The 17,775-nt window shown below is 42.9% G+C and overlaps 1 protein-coding gene across 2 annotated transcripts in view; it reads right to left on the minus strand.

The window, feature by feature from the left end:
• Positions 1–17,775, minus strand: part of MYRIP (myosin VIIA and Rab interacting protein) — a 425,120-nt gene that overhangs the window by 147,187 nt on the left and 260,158 nt on the right. The window contains exon 1 of one of the 2 annotated variants that reach the window (XM_011984308.1): positions 10,646–10,885. The exons of the other annotated variant lie outside the window; for it this stretch is intronic. The gene's annotated coding sequence lies outside the window, so the exon portion shown is untranslated. Of the gene's footprint in view, positions 1–10,645; positions 10,886–17,775 lie in introns of those variants that run through there. 2 annotated transcript variants of the gene reach the window in all.

Below are 17,775 nucleotides of genomic sequence, written 5' to 3' on the forward strand. Positions count from 1 at the left end.
CACACACACACACACACACACACACACCCCTTCATGAACTGCAGAGTATCATAAAGACATTTGTGGTTTTTGAGAATAGTTACAGACAGAAAAGTGAAGTTGAGATTAGAATAGGGAGGTAGGTCAGGAAGAGAGGAGTGGCCTGTGTTTCTGCAGTGAAACTGTGGAGTGATAAGGGAAGCTGGCACCATGTCCCAGCCTTGGACGGGTATGTGGGTCTGTGAAAAGAGGGGCTGTTGAGAGGGGTCAGAGGACAAAGGGTGCTCAGGCCTCCCGTGTTTGGCAGGAGAAGCCTCAGGTGTCTGGAAAGGGAGGTGTTGTATCCCCGGGTATGCAAGGGCTTCTGACCTCAGCTGCAGCAGGCTGAGCACGTTAAACAGAGTCACCCATTCCTCTCCAACCTCAAGTGTCTTGAGCATCTTTGAGGTTAGAAATCAACATTACTTTTACTCTTGATTTCTCTTATTCACATAACTGATCCTCTGAGGTTACTTCTTTTGGCCTTGGCCTCCTGCCTGTAAACTAGACTTGCTTCAGACTGAACATTTCTCCACAGACTGGAAAGGCCTTTTTTTTCTACAAGGGCAATGCTTTTTATTATGTTCATAAAAACAGGCTTGCTTCTGGGCAAAGTAACCTGCAAAGGAATGCAAATGTGCCCTTTCTAAGGACACAGCCACAGATAAAAGGGCTTTTCAAAGTAAAAATTCCCTGGCTTCTCAGGGCCTTCTCCTCGCTCCATTCCTGGCTGAGGCTGTATTCCGAATGAGTCTGGCAGGGCCTTGTCCCAAAAGGCCCACTGGTGGGTGGAAGTGGGTAAGAAATGTGGTAACAGGCTCTAGGGCCCATGGTGGGCATCAGGCAGTAAGTTCCAGTTGCACTTATCACAGTTACCCTTCTTCCCTACACATATCTGCCCTGTACTCCTGCAGGAGCTCCCTAGGCAGGGACTGTGTCCTGTTCAATTCAATGCTGGGCATTGAGGACATAGCTAAGACAGCAGGGACATGACTAAGACTACCTCCTTGTAACAAGGTGGGAAGGACATTTCATCATCCATAAAGACAACCCACAGCAAGATTTATCAGTGTCAAATGCATGGCTCAGGCCAAGTCCTAGGGGAGTGTGCAGTGGTCATTATGGGCTGGTCCGGAGGAGTCTATGAGACTATGGAGAGGCTAGGGATGGTGATCTGGCTTAGCAGTAGTGCCAAGAAGGACACAGGGTTTATTCTGAAGTGGGGCCTCCTCTGCATATTTGGGAGCATATCCTTCCCAACAGCAACCTTCCCTGGCCTGAGCCTGCTTTCTTCTCAAACTCCTGGCCTCAAGCAATCCTCCTGCCTCAGCCTCCCGAGTAGCTGGGATTACAGGAGCGAACGAACCACTGTGTCCAGCTCTGCCTCCTCCTTGAAAGGCAATGGCTCTGGGCTCATCTGTTCCCATCTCTTCAGACTTTTGCCCCAAATTCCTCTTCCCTCTATCTTACATTGTTGACTCCACCCTCTCAACTGGCACCTTCTCATCAGCATGAACTCGACTAAGTCTCTCTCATCAGTTAAAAATGAGCATACTAAAGCCTCTATCCTCTTTCGGTTACTACATTTCCCTCTTGTTTTAAGGTGTAGGTTTGATTATTATTCAGGTGTGGTGAGGCAAATAGCTCAGATGATGACTGCTATTGAAAAGATAGTTCATTACTCACAGATCCCAAGAGAAGGGGCCACACTATGCCATGCAGGGCCACATGGGGAAGCACCAGGGTTGGTCAAGAGGCGGAGTCAGGGGAAAAAGTGGGTAATAACCTTTATTATGATTTCAAAGGAAAGGAACAGATGAGAAAGGGGAAAGAGACATAGGATTGGCTTGTTTGAATAATTACAGTAGGCTCTGAGGTAAAGGGATTGTCTCTAACTATCTGATATCTGGCCCTGGGGTGATTAGGGCGGGGAAACAGTGGCCCTGAATGTGAGAGCCCCATAGAGAAAGTGGTGGGGTGTGGGCTCTGGACTGGTTGGTTTGCATTTAAAAGACACTCCCATATGTGAGCCATTTACTATCTCTAGGAATTGGCAGTCTCTCCAGGGAAGCAAGTCAAAGCATGGAATGCAGAAACCACAAGTCTTATCGCTTACAATCCCAACTTTAACTTCTGCACTTCCCACTCCCTCCTTAAATAATCCAGTGTTCATTCCTCTGAAATTGCTCTCCCCAATCAAAGGGTCGCTTTGCTGGTCTTACTTCCTCTGCTGTTTCAGCCCATGGTTTTAGGTGTTTAACCTCCTCATTGTTTCTGAAATGCGCTTCTTCCTTTGGCTGCCATGATACTCTGACTTCCATAATGCTGGTTTCCCTTCTGTCCCTCATGGTTCCTTCTCCATTTCAACCTTTTGTAAAGACTCCTCTTCCTCTGCCCATTTGTTGAATGTCAGCACTCCCAGACACCCATCTCTGCATTTGCACAATACAAGCATTGGAGTGACCCCAGGGTCATGCCTGTGGTGTCAGCTGGCATCTCTTCTCTGCAAGACCCCTACAGACCCCATCAGCCCTGCTCATTGGATATTTCCACTTCTGTCTCCCACCTCCCATACAACATGCCTTAAATTATAAACTCTGTCTTTTTCACACAAGCTGGTTGTAGTCCTACATCCTGCACTTCAGTGACTGCCATCTTCGACTCATCCTCTCTCTCTCCCTCACAAACACTGCTAACTCATAACTAAGTGCTGCAGCTTTTCCCTCCAGCATGTTGGCTGAAACTGTGTTGTGACTTCATGTCCTCTGCTAACACTTTCCTTCTGTCTCCCACTTGGATCACCACACAGAGGTTTCTAATTAGCCTGCTTACCCAGCGTCTCCCCTCTCTATGCTAACGTCAGAACGGCCATTCTCAAATGTGGGACATTGATGCAGTTGGTTTTGCATTTTAGAAAGATGACTCCCAATTAATTTGGGATAATGGCAGAATGCTCTGTGATAGCGTTTCCTTCTGAGTCTGTAATCTGTGCCTCTCCCTCAGACTCACCTCCCATTACCTTGGCATTAGACCTTGTATAAAGTATCTGTCAATTCTGGAAGGAGCTTGTCAGCATGACTTAAAATGCAGTCAGTTAGTTTAGCATCTTGTACAGATATCTGGAATGTTTCTTTGATCCTTGCCCCTAACAGTACATTATTTAGATTGTAATTCTACTGGCCTTGATGCTTTCAATTAGCTTTGTTCAGGGATACCTATAATTTTTGCTCTGGCCAGAGACATCATTAAGTCTAAAGACCGTGGGCCTTACAACTGCTATTTCCTCTGCTTCCCTCTTTCAGCCAGGCCAACTCCTACCCCTTCCTGATTCAGTCCAGTGATGAGGTGTGTCAAGAAGACCTCCAAGATCAGCCCCCTCTATGCTCTCATAGTCCCCCCTGCTGATTCCTATTAAGGTATTTATTAGGCCATATTGAAATTTCCTGTTTTCTGTCTTTAATACAACTTTATGGCAAGACCAGTAGCATAATTTATGGAGCCCAGTGAAAAAATAAATTCAGGGTCCCTTGTTGAAAATTAGTTTCAAGACAACAACAGCAGAGCATTAAACCAAGCTGGAGGCCATAAAGTGACTGCAATCCCATGAAGCTGGCCCTACTTAGATGGCAAGGACTGTCATGTTCTCTGTTATATCCCCAGTGCCTGGCCTGGTGCCTGGTCCCTAGCAGGTATTCAATAACTACTTGCAGAATTTATGAATAGGTCAATATGTAGGCATCACAATTGGCTGCCCTCATCATTCAAGTTTTTAAAAAAGTTGAGCGCATGGGTTGCAATAGTAGCATAATCTATTGATAAGGCACACAAAGAATGATAAACATATCAATTATCATCTTATATGTCAATAGGTTTAGCTTCTAATTAATAGACAGATGCTTGAAAAATAATAAAATCAATATCCAATTATATGCCGTTGATAAAGAGTATATCAACAAAGTCACAGAGAAGATTAAAAACGAAAGAAAGGCCAGAAAGCATCAAGTGGACACAAAGAAAAAAGAAGGAGCGCAAATCAGATGAAACAAAATTCAGGGAAAAACCCGTTAAATAACATAGATGATTATGTTTCCAGTGATAAAAAGGAATAATACATAATTTAAAATATAATAGACTGAATAACAAAATTTACATATATAAAACAAAATCTGTTAGAAAAACAAAGAGAAATTTAAAAAAAATCATAATGGGGGACTTCAAAAGTTCTCTCACTCTTTGATGGACCAGACAAGTTAAAATAAGAACAGAAAGAAAGTGGATACTGTCAGCTTGATTGAAAATATATACCTATGAAAGAATGTATAAAATTCAATACCTCTGAAACAGAAAGGGCACTTTTCCCCCCAAATAAGCAAGGAAGATTTATAAAAATGAATCACATCCCAGCAGCCATAAACAAAGCCCAAAATAAATACTGTTCAGGCAAAATTCTCTGACTATTCAAGAGTCAGCACTAACAAACACACAAACATAAAAATTCAAACGACTTGCTCATTAGATCTCCATACCTGCCAAAAACAAAAATTCTTAACTCTTCTGCCAAAGAAGAAATAACAAATCTAATTATGCTGTTGAGTTTCCTGCAATTTTGTGTTCTTTTCACATGTAGGTGAGACTGCTCTTGGGAGCCTGAGGAAGGGAAGGGGGATGTGATTGTGCCAAGATTGTTTTGTTAACCTGGATATTCACTTTATTATTGTTATTTAAGCTATATAAATATATACTCTCTGGTATGTGATATGCTTTGGATCTGTGTCCCCACCCAAATCTCATATTCAGTTGTAATCTCCAGTGCTGGAGGTGGGGTCTGGTGGGAGGTGACTGGATCAAGGGGTAAAGTTCTCATAAATGGTTTAGTACCATTCCCTTTGGTAATTGATATGGTTTGGTTGTGTCCCCACCCAAATCTCATCTTGAATTGTAATCCTCATAATCCCCATGTGTCTAGGGAGAGACCTAGTGGGAAGTGATTGGATCATGGGGGCAGTTTCCCCATGCTGTTCATGTGACAGTGAGTGAGTTCTCATGAAATCTGATGGTTTTATAAGGGGTTGTTGCCCCTTCCTGCCTCACTCTTCTCTTTCTGTTGCCATGTGAAGAAGGTCTTTGCTTCCCCTTCGCCTTCCACCATGATTGTAAGTTTCCTGAGGTCTCCCCAGCCATGTGGAGCTGTGAATCAATTAAACCTCTTTCCTTTATAAATTACCCAATCTTGGGTATTTCTTTAAAGCAGTGTGAGAATGGACTAATACGGTCCTGTAAAGTGAGTGAGTTCTCACAAGATCTGGTTGTTTACAAGTGTGTGGCACCTCCCCACTCTCTCTCTCTCAGTCCTGCTCTTGCCAGTAAGACACCTGCTGCAGCTTTGCCTTCCGCCATGAGTAAAAGCTCCCTGAGGCCTCCCCAGAAACAGATGCCACCATGCTTCCTGTACAGCCTGCAGAACCATGAGCCAATTAAACTTCTTTTCTTTATAAATTACCCAGTCTCAAGTATTTCTTTATAGCAATGCAAGTATGGACGAATACAGTATGTAGGACATATTTCACAACTTAAAAATTTTACTTTAGAGTAGAAAAATATTAACCACAATTTAGTAGATGGCTCAGCTGGGAAGCATTTATACAGACATAATAGCATTTATACAGATATAATAATAGAAATATGGCTTTACTGAAAGGTATGGGAATGGGAAGGGAGGGAGGATGAGGTGGAAGAGGCTAAATTGTCCTGTTCCATGATGAGAAGTAATAGATGATGCCTAAAATTGAATAATTAACAAGGAACAATACAGGCAACCTACACAGATATACATCCTGCACCTACATAGAGGAAAATGTTGTCATGAAAATCAGTGAAACAGTTACAAATGGTTTTGAGGGGTAGGGTAGGGCTGAGGGAAGAGGGATGAAAAAAAGAGAAAATGAAAAAAAGTTGAAAGACTTTTTTTTTTAAAAAACAAGTCTTGACTCCTTAAACACTGCAAATATATCTTTAGTAAAAGTAACAATGTAAAAATAAAGCACAGTATACGTTTTCTTATTGTCAAGAACAATATGCGCATTCAGGACAAGTTTAGAAACTAATATTATAAGACTGTCTCTTTGTGTCTTGGATTAAAAATCTCAGTGACAGAATTATTTATGTTTAGATTAAAAATAACTCAGATGGAAGTGCACCTGCTGTGCCAGGAAAACTGTGTTACATGACTCAGAATAGGTCTGATGGTGATAAGAATGTTGACACTGAAGATACAAACCAAGAGTTTGAGTAAAACTGGTTCATAAAATGAGAAAAGAAAAATGACAATAGTTCCCCGTTAGTATATGACTATACATAATGAGTGACTTTAGAAGTGTGCCTGTTACGATATTAGTAGGTTGATATAGTAAGTAGACACTGATGACTTCATCTATACCTCTAAAAGTTTACATATCAAAGATAGACATAAGAATTCTACTTTTGTTCATCTTCTCACTGAGAAAATGGAGAATATTATTTGGGGTGACTTTAAGTTCTAGCAAAAATGATCTATGTTTTGGGTTTTTGGAAGTTTTTTCTACTGGAAGTTTTTTCTAAGTATGACACTAAAGGTAGGAACCATAAAATAAATATTGAGATATATTATCACACTAAAATGTAAAACTACCAGATACATGGTATTTAAAAAATGACAATACCTAGAAGTGGCCACTATGTAGCCCAACAGGTACTCTCTTGCACATGGGGTTTGAACTGATTTGCTCTTTCAGGAGACAGACTTGGTGGTATGCATCAAGAATCCAGTCAAAGTACTTACAGGTATTTAGACTTATGTACAAAGATGTGCACAAGGCAGTTCTTCACAGTGAGTCATAAAAGTAGTTACAAAATTATATATTTAACAATAGGATATTGCTTAATAAAGCTTAAAGCGTAACTTTACCATATTGATGGCATACTGTAAACATTCTAGAAATTTTTTTACATAAAAAGATTGCCCTGTAGGAAAGGTTACAAGATAATTCCTAGCAATTAATAACCCAATTTTATATCAACATTTTCTTCTTGGTGTTTTCCTAATTTATTACCTGCTCTTCTGTGGCCAGAGTTTTTTTTTTTTAAAGGAGTTTTGCTCTTGTTGCCCAGGCTGGAGTGCAATGGCACGATCTCAGCTCACTGCAACCTCCACCTCCTGGGTTCAAGTGATTCTCCTGTCTCAGCCTCCCAAGAAGTTGGGATCACAGGTGCATGCCACCACACCCGGCTGATTTTTGTATTTTTAGTAGGGACAGGGTTTCTCCATGTTGGTCAGACTGGTCTCGAGCTCCTGACCTCAGGTGATCTGCCCGCCTCGGCCTCCCAAAGTGCTGGGATTACAGGCGTGAGCCACCGCGCCCAGTTCTGTGGTCAGAGTTTATCTTCACAATACAAACAAAAAATATTCATGACCTTTCTGACCCCAAGGTTCCCAAGATTCTGAGTGTGTACATTAGATGAAGTTCACAGGTGTTCTGCCATTTCATCTGGGTCTTTAAGAGTATGTATGAGAGTTCTTGAGGCAGGCAGTGGGGCAAGGGTGCCCAGGCAGAGAAAATGCTATCTTAAAAAGCTTGGTGTGCTTGAAGTACATGCAGGGAGGAGGGTAGAAAGCATGCAGGAACCATTGCTGTGAAAAGCATGCATACTAGGTGGGCACATAGTGGGAGGAGGTTTGATAGGCAAGCTGGAGCCAGGTGCTGAAGGCCTTGAATGTGATGTTCAGGGTTTGATGGAGAATCCTGAAAAGTTTTAGGGCAGGAAGATGACAATAGTGGTGATATACTGCAGGTGTCTGGATGTCACCTCAAGTGACACTGCTTTTCAGTCATCTGCTTGTGACACATTATTCGGCCAAGACCATCATTGAAAACAAACAACCTAAATAGAATAGAAATACCTGAGTGCTTGGCCTGTAGAAGGGGTTAGTACTGTTTTGTAAAAATTTTGCTTTTCTGTACAGTTTTGTTTGTAGGAGTATGTAGGTATCTGTCTCTTAGATTGTGAGAGTAAATAGAACTTCTTAATGTGGGTCAAAATAAGTTTGCAATCCATTGCTGAATCCCCTATCAGGCCTCCCTCAGCACCATTCTTCTCCAGGGTGTACATGCCTAACTCTGAGATACCAGAGGTGACCCTCCTGGCTACTAGAGAGAAATAACATCTTGTACCACTTCTATAACCCGACATTGTTGCCGCAGTTTCCTAGGGACATCCTCATCTGTCCCAAATGCCACTACTGGAACCAGAAGTCAAGGATTGGGCTTCCACTTGAATAAGGCAAATTAAACCCACACATTTACCTCTACTCTCTCCTAAATCTCATTAAAATACAAAAAAAAATACAAAAGTCAAAACTCCTATGGGGCCACAGCAATAACACTTGGGAAGCTGGAAAGCAGGTGGAGCATAAGTAAATGACTCAACGCCCTGGAGAAGCTAAATCCTGATGCTGCAGTGGGAAGCCTGATTCATACATCAGAGCCCCATCAAGGCTCAGGAATTACAACCATCAGTTACCTTTGGAAGTGAGAATGCAGGCAGATGAAATAGTTAGACATCCAGGTCCTCTTTTATACTGTGCTTAGCCAGGATACTTCCCTCATTCATCTCAGCAGAAGACTTGAGGTTTACTCCTTAGAAAGGTTAGCATAGAGGGACTCTGAGACCAGGGCTCCAGGCACATCAAGGGCAGGGGCACCCACAGGAAACATATTAGTGAGTGCTGGGCTTGGCCTTGGCCCCCATCTGTCACTGGGCTCCCCTGAACTACCAGACCTATATCCCCAGTAGGAGACTGGAGCATTCCTTTCTGGGGAAACTGACCAACTTAAAGAAAAAGACCTACGGACAGTTCTCCCAATAAAACAGTCCAGTCAGATCATCCTAGGCTGAAGACAACCAGTCAATAAGACCTACTGAGAGCCACTAACCTCAGATCGGCTTTCAGTGCATCACTCTTAAAGGTAAACTGCCAGTTCTGGGTCATGGGATTGTTGAGCAAAGTTGCTATCGTTAAAGATAAATACCAACACAAACAGAATAAAGAAAGTTGAAGGAGAAAAAAACTTCAAAAATGATTAATAAGAGACTATATTGCAGGTGTGAAGCAATAGCATTACATAGTAAAGGGAATAAACAAAAATAACTCTCAGAAATAAAGAAATTATTATGTAAATTAAATACTTGATAGGACTGATGATGAAATTGAGGATATTTTCCAGGAAACAGGACAAGGAGAGGAAAAAAGAAGAAAAAAAGAAAACTAGAGAATTAATCTGAGAGGTCTAATATCTTTACTTCAGAAGAAACAAAGAAAATGGAGGAAAGAAAATAACCAAAGATGTAATTCAAGAAAGTTTCTCAAGCCTGAAAAAGGTATCCAAAATGAAATGGTTCTCTAAGAGCTCAAGTACAGTGGCAGAAATAAAGACCCAAAGGAAAACACATTGGTGAAGTTTTATAATACTGAGACCAAAGGAAAGAGCCTAGAAACTTTCAAAGAAGGGAAAAAGCCACATAGAAAGGATCAAATATCAGAATGACTCAACAGCAACACCAGAAAGCTGCTTTTTATGATTATAATAAAAAACACTGAAAATTGATCTAACAAAGATTATATTGTAGATCTACTGGGAGAACGGAGGAAAGGCGGATATGTATGTGTTGAGGGGGTTGGAGGTGTTGAAAACAAAACCTTTTCATAGAAGAAAATAAAGATATAAACTCTAAAAACAAAAAGGGTAAGCGTATTATTTAGAAATTTGGAGGTAAATACTGAAAGAAAGCTAAAAGTTGAAAGTGGTGTGTAAGGAGCACAGATGGGGTGGAGTGGGGCAAGGGGCTGTTTTTTCTTTTCAGTAAGTCAAGAGAATTATTTGATGTTTTAAAGTCTATATATTCATGACTTGGATTAAAATAAAATTAAATAAATAAGAAAAAGATCCAAAGACTTCATTTTTAGCTTCAGGACCCTAAGAAATCTCTTAATGTCCCTCCTGGGTGATGGATATAGTATCATGCTGTGGCATCTTTGTCAAATCCATGCTTACACTGTGAAATTTCCTAGAACATACATGTCTCATCAGTTGCTGCTCAAAAAACACATATGTTGGGTTAGCCTGGAGTAAGTCAAAGTTCTTAAACTCACATGTGACTTTCCCACTCCCTGCTGGAATAAACTAAGAATTTCAGTCCCAGTCTCAGAGATACCATATCTGCAGCAAAGGCAGCCACAGCTACAACCCTCACCACATCAGGTTTCTGTTTTATCAATAAAAGAATAAAATTCTACCTGTTTTTGTAAAGCAGTCAATAAAGAGAGGAGAAATACTTTTTCTATCCATATTGTTGAAGTAGAGCCAATCGTTTAAAATGCTCTTCCTTTATGATTTATTTCTTAATGTTTGCACAGATATTCATATGCAAAATGCTAAAAAATGTACAAAATATGACAAAATTGACTTAGTTCTGTTGCAAAACATCAATGAAAACAATCAGGCAATGTATAATAAAGGATTACAGTACATAATCAATAACAGCAAATTGTGAAATAAAGGACAAGTCAACGTTGCTTAATTATTAAAATTACCGTAACTGGTGGTTTTCTTTCTGCCAAGCTCTTCTACTCAGATTTAGCTCACGTGTCTCGAAAAATAATTAAATGCCAGGACACAGGGGACAGAGCTCCAAAATCTTCACTCCATGTCCTCATGGCCAGAAAAGCCCAGACACAGGATAAGCCAGGTAGCCTTCTTAAAAAAAGACACTAGGCTCTGGGTAGACAGCAATACCAGAATGAAGGAACAGCACAGTGCTACTGCTCGTTTCTATTACCAGCTTCAGAAGGGAGGTGACGGAGAGCTGTGAAATCTCAGACAACCAACGCTGAGAAAAACCCATCAACACATGTGCAACAGGGAGGGAGAGGCACCAAAGCTCATTTAAAGCTGCCCAGTTTAATACAACTTTGTAGGGGAAATGTTACATGAATTTTTACTTTTTTTTCCCCCACTTTCTTGCTTTGTAAATTTAAGATATGGAAAAACCAAAGACATGGTTTTATCATGTGCTTTCTTGCCAGTCACAGACTATGAGGTTTGCTTTAGCTAAATGTTCTTAACACAAACATGCTTCACATAGCAGCAAGAGACTGGACAGAGGGAAGGGAATAATTGGAAGAGAAATCTCAGGGGATCTTTCTCTGGGCAGGGCAAATCAGTACACTCCCTGTGGTACAAGAAAAGCACAAGAGTGTGTGTATATATATGTTTGGCCCCATTCATGTTGACTCCAGTGCACATGTAAACATATACTATGATGGAGAGTATGTGACCACTCCCTAGCCCTGTGGCCACAGGCAAATTATTTTGCTACTATGAACCTCAGTATCTTTATTTCTACAAATGGCTATCATCCTCACCTTCACCCTGGTTTCATAAATTTGTTGAAAGGAACTAAAGACATCATGCTCATACTCCACCAAATTACAATGCTTTGCATATTATAGTGCTCAAATATTAGTGCCCTCTCATCTGCAAAGTACTATTATTAATAAGCATAGCATTTTTCTCAGACCACATAAATTATGAAGAAACTATCTTGGACTGGGAAGAAACACATTATTATTTTTTTTGTAAACCCAGTCACTTTCTTGAAATGTGCCTCCTGCAACACCCATCCTCTTCTGATGTGGGTCCCCCTCCCTTCTACATAGGCAGGGCAAAATCAGATGGTCACCAGAAAGAAGGTTCTACAGGAAAAGCTGGTTAATTGTTCAGCGCACTTCCAAATGCCAGTTCTCAGCTGGGCCAATCTGTTTTCTATCCAAACCAGATACTTTTCAGATAAAATTTCATTCTGGTGCTGAATGAAACAAACATGAGATCTTGACTTGAAATTCCTAATTAAATGTACACACACACACACACACCCCCCCTCTTAATATATGCCTGGAGATAGCTGTTTGTTTTGCATTTTTGGAAATGACTGTAAAATGTCAATAATAATCCCAGATATTTCTATAGGTCATTTTACCTCTGATCTGTAAGAAGATACACACACACACACACACACACACACACACACACACACACACTCTGAGAGAAACAGAGAGAGATACACACATCCAGAAGAGAAGGGAACAGAATATTTGATCACAAAAATTGAGAAAGAGAAGGGAACAGAATATTTGATCAGGAAGAATGCATATACCTTTATTGTGAAGAGGTTGGCAGCACTAGCTTCCCTCTGTGAATATGCATGCATGATTCAGAATATTCATGAAGACCCAGGGCACTTTGCTTACAGTGCAACACTGTTTATGTAGAACTTAGATAGAAAAGTATCTGCAGATAAACAGAGAGTGTTAGGAGGGGAGAAAAAAAATCAGTCCTTTTTTTGCCCACTGCCAACTACCCACAGCCGCTACCAAAGGGACCTCTTTTCCAGACAAATGCACACATGCAAAATTCTGCTCACACTTTTATGGAATGTATTGCATTACAAATGGGTTCGTACCACATATGCAGGCTATACATAAACACTTTGAAAAGGTGCATGCCTCATTCATTTTCAGGCAAAAATCAATGACCTTACTTTTTAAAAAATGGAAAGCAATTTACATTTAGCAAATAAAACACAAACTTAATGCACTTCTACTTAAGTATACATATCGAAAAGGCTGCTGTTGTTTGACTTAAAAAATAAGTTGAAATCATGGAGTGGTCTCTGATGGGGCCCAACACAGGTCATCCAACCCGCTAATCCATTTTGAATTTCATTTTGATAGTGAAAGTGCTAATAACTCTGATTTAAAAGGGAGTGCAGTACTAAACTCAGATCAGAGTGTCCAGGGTTGCTTTGACATAGAGGAGCAGAAGAGGAACACCAGCTCTCTCTAACACTCTCCCAGCTGAATTCCTGTGGCAACACTTCATTCTCTTTAAGTCACTGAGCTCATCTTCCACCCCTGTTGTTCATACTGTCAATGGAGGGTCACGAGTACCCCTTCCAGTGTCCAAATAGTTCGAACAGGCAAGACCACCAAATGGGTTCTGGAGCATTTCCATGCCTCTGCAGACTTCTGTCTACAGGGACACAGGAGGCTCTGAGCTCCGGCACCACCCTGTGGGACACTTCCTCAGGAATGGAAATCGTGCACATTTGTTCTCAATCCCCACCTCCAGAGTGGGAGCCTGGCCAAAGATCTCGTGTGTGTAGGTGGTGGCGGGTGGCGGGGGGGGGGAGGTTGTTTTTTATTTTAACATTACCCACCATGGTGGACTTTAGAGCTCTGAATAGAAAGATCTACTCCATCTGTATATAGCCAAAAATATCTCCCAAGAGAAGCCTTGAATAAATTGCTTTGAGAGGGGACTTTTTTTTTTTCCTACTAAAATTGAAAACACTGACCAAGATTCAACCGAGTACCTTAGAACCCACTCTTTGGAAAGCCCACAGATTTTTGAACTCTTTTGAGGGCACTGTAGGTCAGAGGACAACATACCTGGATATAAATCCCAACTCTTTGACTTCCTTTCTGTGAGACCATGGGCAAGTTACTTGATCTCTCTTTCCTTAGTTTCTGCCTTTGTAAAATGGGTAAAGTGTATCTGCCTTCTGGAGTTGTTGTGAGGGTAGGTGAGTGCTTAGAACAGTACAGGAATCAGCTCTCAATAATTTTAGCTGTTATGCAGAAAAGTAATTAATTTCCTATTCCCATAAGCTTTTCTTCTTTTGGTCGTGGTTGATTTTCTTTGCAAAGGCAGTGAGTCAAGGTCTAGGCCTCACTGAGGAAGTCAAAAGCCTCCATGGCAACGGAGGAGCCTTTTACTGAGTTGTTGGCAGGGCTGCTGATAGCCAGGCAGGCTGATGCAGAAGGCGAGGAGTGAGGACGATGGGTGGAGCGTTTTGCTTCACCCAAACAGTAAACCAGGGACTTTGCCAAGCAGCACAAGCTTTGCCAAGCTACATCTCAGAGTGCCCAGATTTTTCTTACAGTTGTTATTTTGCCTGGTAAAGAAAGTTTTCATTATTTCAAAGATGCCGATGCCTTTTCCCAATGCCACATTGTGATCTACACTCTCAGCCCTGCTGCTCTGAGATGGGGGCTCTGGGGAATCCGCCAGGCTAGACCCTACTGCTTAGGCTGCTCTCATAGCAGCTCCCCTGGGGGCTGCTCCAGATGTCCCACCACAGAGTCCTCCTAGTGAGATCATGCAGGAATTCTGGCCTGGGACAGCCATTCCTGTATCCAGAGCAGAAACAGACCCACTAAAAATGATCTTTTACTTCTTTGGTCATTTTGCTGTGGTTGCGGGGAGTCAAACTCATGAACTCAACATTACCTGCACACACAGGTTCCCGCATTGATTTGTAAGGCTCCCTTTGCCATATGCTAAATTTGACTTTATCCTCACAGCACCTCCCTTATTACACAGTGAGGATTCAGGATGTGTGAGATGCACTTCGAATGAGAAGAGAGACACGAGAAAATACTGCCCTACAGGTTCAGAGAGCCGGGTTTCATCCCCACTGCTGTCACAGTGGCTGTGTGACCATGCCCAGGTCACCCCTTTTTTGACTACAGCCCTCTCACCTGAGGCACTCTGTGAGAGCGTGAGACTGCTCCTTGAGGATGAAACACTGGTTTAGGATTTGGCTGCCATCTGGGGTGTATCTAGAGGTAGAATGGCCTGAGAAAACCTATGAAGGCCAACCTTTGAAGGGACAGCAGTCACAGACATGGTTGGAAGGCCAGGGTTGGAGGTGTGGGTGCTGGAGTCTGGGGGAGGGGGGATGGTGGAGTGTTATGGTATGGAGTGTGAGCGGGGAGTGTGCGTGAGAGTGAGAGAGATTGGGTATATCATGTATGTGTATGTGAGAGAAATGGGAATGTGCGTGTGAGAAAAAAGGATGGGGAGAGGGAAGGCGCTGAGGTGGTAGGAGAAGGAGAAGGAGGGAAGGACAAGTGGGAGAGGGCAGAGGGAGAAAGGAGGAGGACAGAAGAGGGTCTGTGGAGTATGTAGGAAAGATGTCAGAGCATACTGTGAGAGAAAGAGGGAGACGAGAGAGAGGGAGGAAGGGCAGAATCGAGGGAGGCAGAGAGATGGCAGTGTTGGTGAGTGTGCGGATGTGTGTGAGTGCATGTCCACATGTGGTGTTTCTGCGTGTGGGGTGGCTGTGTAGAGGCTGGAGTAGTATACACAGCCCCTGCCCACACATTTCTCAGAAACCTCTCTGAGCTCCCTGGAGAGCATCATTAGGGACTTCAGGAAATTCTCCCCACCGACTACCTCTAGAACAAGGCTGGCTTCTCAGAGTGTGAAGGCAGAGGATCAGGATCCTCCCCTAGGGCCTCTTTTCAGGGCCAGGCTCGTGGGCTCTGGGTGTCTGGAAGTATGACACTAAGCTGGATGTGCCAGTCACACATTAGCTGGGGGTTCTCAGAGCAGCAAAACCTGTGAATGCAGAAGCTAGAAGAGGACTCACCCTCTCTGCTCAAGGAATAAGGATGACATGATCTGTTTACAGCCCCAGGCCTGACAGACTTCCCTGAAGGGACTTGAGGAACGGGAAGTCAGAGTCAGAGGAGGTATAAGCTCAGCTTGAAAAATCTTGAAAGGAGATCGTAGTGGAAAGCTGGCTTTCAAGGCCTGGCATCCATTAATCCTTTCCCTGGTAAAAGTGTCCCTCTGCCTCCCTCACCCCCAACTCTTGTCTCTGGTGGGGCTGACCTCACTCCCAGCTTTAAGAGTGGGTCTTGCTTGCATCAGGGTGTCTCCCTAGCCACAGCAATTAGGTGAGGAGGAGACAAGTGACCTCACATCAGACCTGTGTTAGCCATGCTGAGGACCTTCGTTCAGCGCTGGGGAGGGAGGTGGTTTCTGAGGCTGAGTGGCTGAGACACGGAGGGGCCAGAGCTCTGGCAAGCCATCATCTTGCTATTGTAAGAAGTTTGAAACTGCAGCTCATCAGCAGAAAGCAACAGCAAAAGAACTGAGCCCGGAAGGTATAGTTTGAACTCCGAATCCAGTCATACCTGAATCCAGTCTGCTCTTGAGTATCTTCGATTACACAAACTAATATATATTCCTTTTTCTTTAAGCCAGGTTGAATTTTCTCTCACTAGTAATCCATAGAGGCCTGGTTGAAACAGAGGGGAATGAGATTCCCAAACACCTACTGAGAATCTACAATGTCCTGGGCAGGAATAGCCACAGGTACCAGAGAAGGAGGTGACTAAACATGAGATTCCTACCCCTTAGGGATCCCTGGGCACTAGGGCAGGCAGATGTCTGACCAAAAAACCAAACTAGCAGCAGATGTCCTTGTGCTGCAAAGCAGGGGAGGTGGACAGCAGTACTCCAGAAGCCAAGATGGAAGGCCAAAGGCAAGACTGAGAAGTTGGGGTGGAGGTGCCATGGTGTAATAAACACCAGCTTTAGAGAGAGAGAGACCAAGCTCTGAGTTCCAACTCAGCCTCTCTTAGTCTCCATTTATTCACTTGCCAAAGGAAAATGGTAACAGTCTTGTTTCACAGGGTTGTGATAATAATTAAATAATCAGCTATTAAGACTTTTTTTGTTGAGCACCTATCATATGCCACAAACTGTGGACAACAGGTGAGCAGAAACAGAGGGAGCTAAATCCAGTGGGGTAAACATCATCAGATGGACATAAACTTGCTGAATGGCAGTCTGTGATGATGCAGTTGTGGCATGGAGGGGAGGTCTGAACAGCAGAATAAAATTGGAACATGTGAAGGGGGAGGGGAGGGGAAACTTTCCAGGCAGAGGAAATAGCATGTGCAAAGGCCTTGTGGTGGGAGGTAACAGGAAAGTAGGAAAGACAGAGAGTCCCCCATTATGAAGAGAGAGGGGCGAGGGGAAATATACAGGTGGAAAAGCTGGTGGGCCAACCCTGCAGGCCTTCATTGAATGTTATGGAGTTATGTCTTTATCTCAAGAGTAGAGAAAAGCATAGATGATTGCCTCTGGCTAGTTAGGAGTTTGAAGCAAATTGCTGTTGCTGGTTTTGCATCCAATTGCAATGGTGTTGTAGCTAGTCTGAGAGCAGAGACTGGGAGAGAAGTAAACTATGACCAGCTTGGTGCCTCTCACTTCTGTTTGAAAAATGTTGAGACAAGGATGAGCCCAGGTAAAGGTGCACTGCTATCCCAGTGTGGGAGCAGGAGCTGCTAGCTGGGAATGGTAGACTTGCTCCCAGGATCCCCTCACAGGGTAAACATACCTGATAGCAATAACTTAAGCATACCCTTAGAATGACCCTGCATAGCAGACACAACTGAATGTATGTTCCAACTACGGAATCTGGGCATGATCATCCTGGAGATTCGTTCCTTGTCTATGAGGAACATCTGAGCCCCTGTTCTGTCCTGTGGAACACAGGCCATAGAGAGGGTTGAGGCCTTGCGTTTTGGGTTGAAGGAAGATTGCCAGGTGGCGGTTATTAAGGGGAGGGTGTTAAGTAAAAATGCTATATAAATTTCATGCTGTTTGCATGCAGTTGTGGTTTTTCTGCAAAAAGCCTGCAGCCACTGGGTCACTGGACTGTACATAAGGTGGATATCTTGTCTAGCCCAATGACACTGAACTGTTTCTGTATATAAGTTGGTTCTCCTGTCTAGCCCATCACTACTGGACTCTCTCTCCAGTATGTAAGCCCGCTAATAAAACCCTATACTTGTTTGCTGGCTCT

Source organism: Mandrillus leucophaeus, unplaced genomic scaffold (genome assembly GCF_000951045.1).
Source record: "Mandrillus leucophaeus isolate KB7577 unplaced genomic scaffold, Mleu.le_1.0 Scaffold265, whole genome shotgun sequence".
NCBI classification, from domain to species: domain Eukaryota; kingdom Metazoa; phylum Chordata; class Mammalia; order Primates; family Cercopithecidae; genus Mandrillus; species Mandrillus leucophaeus.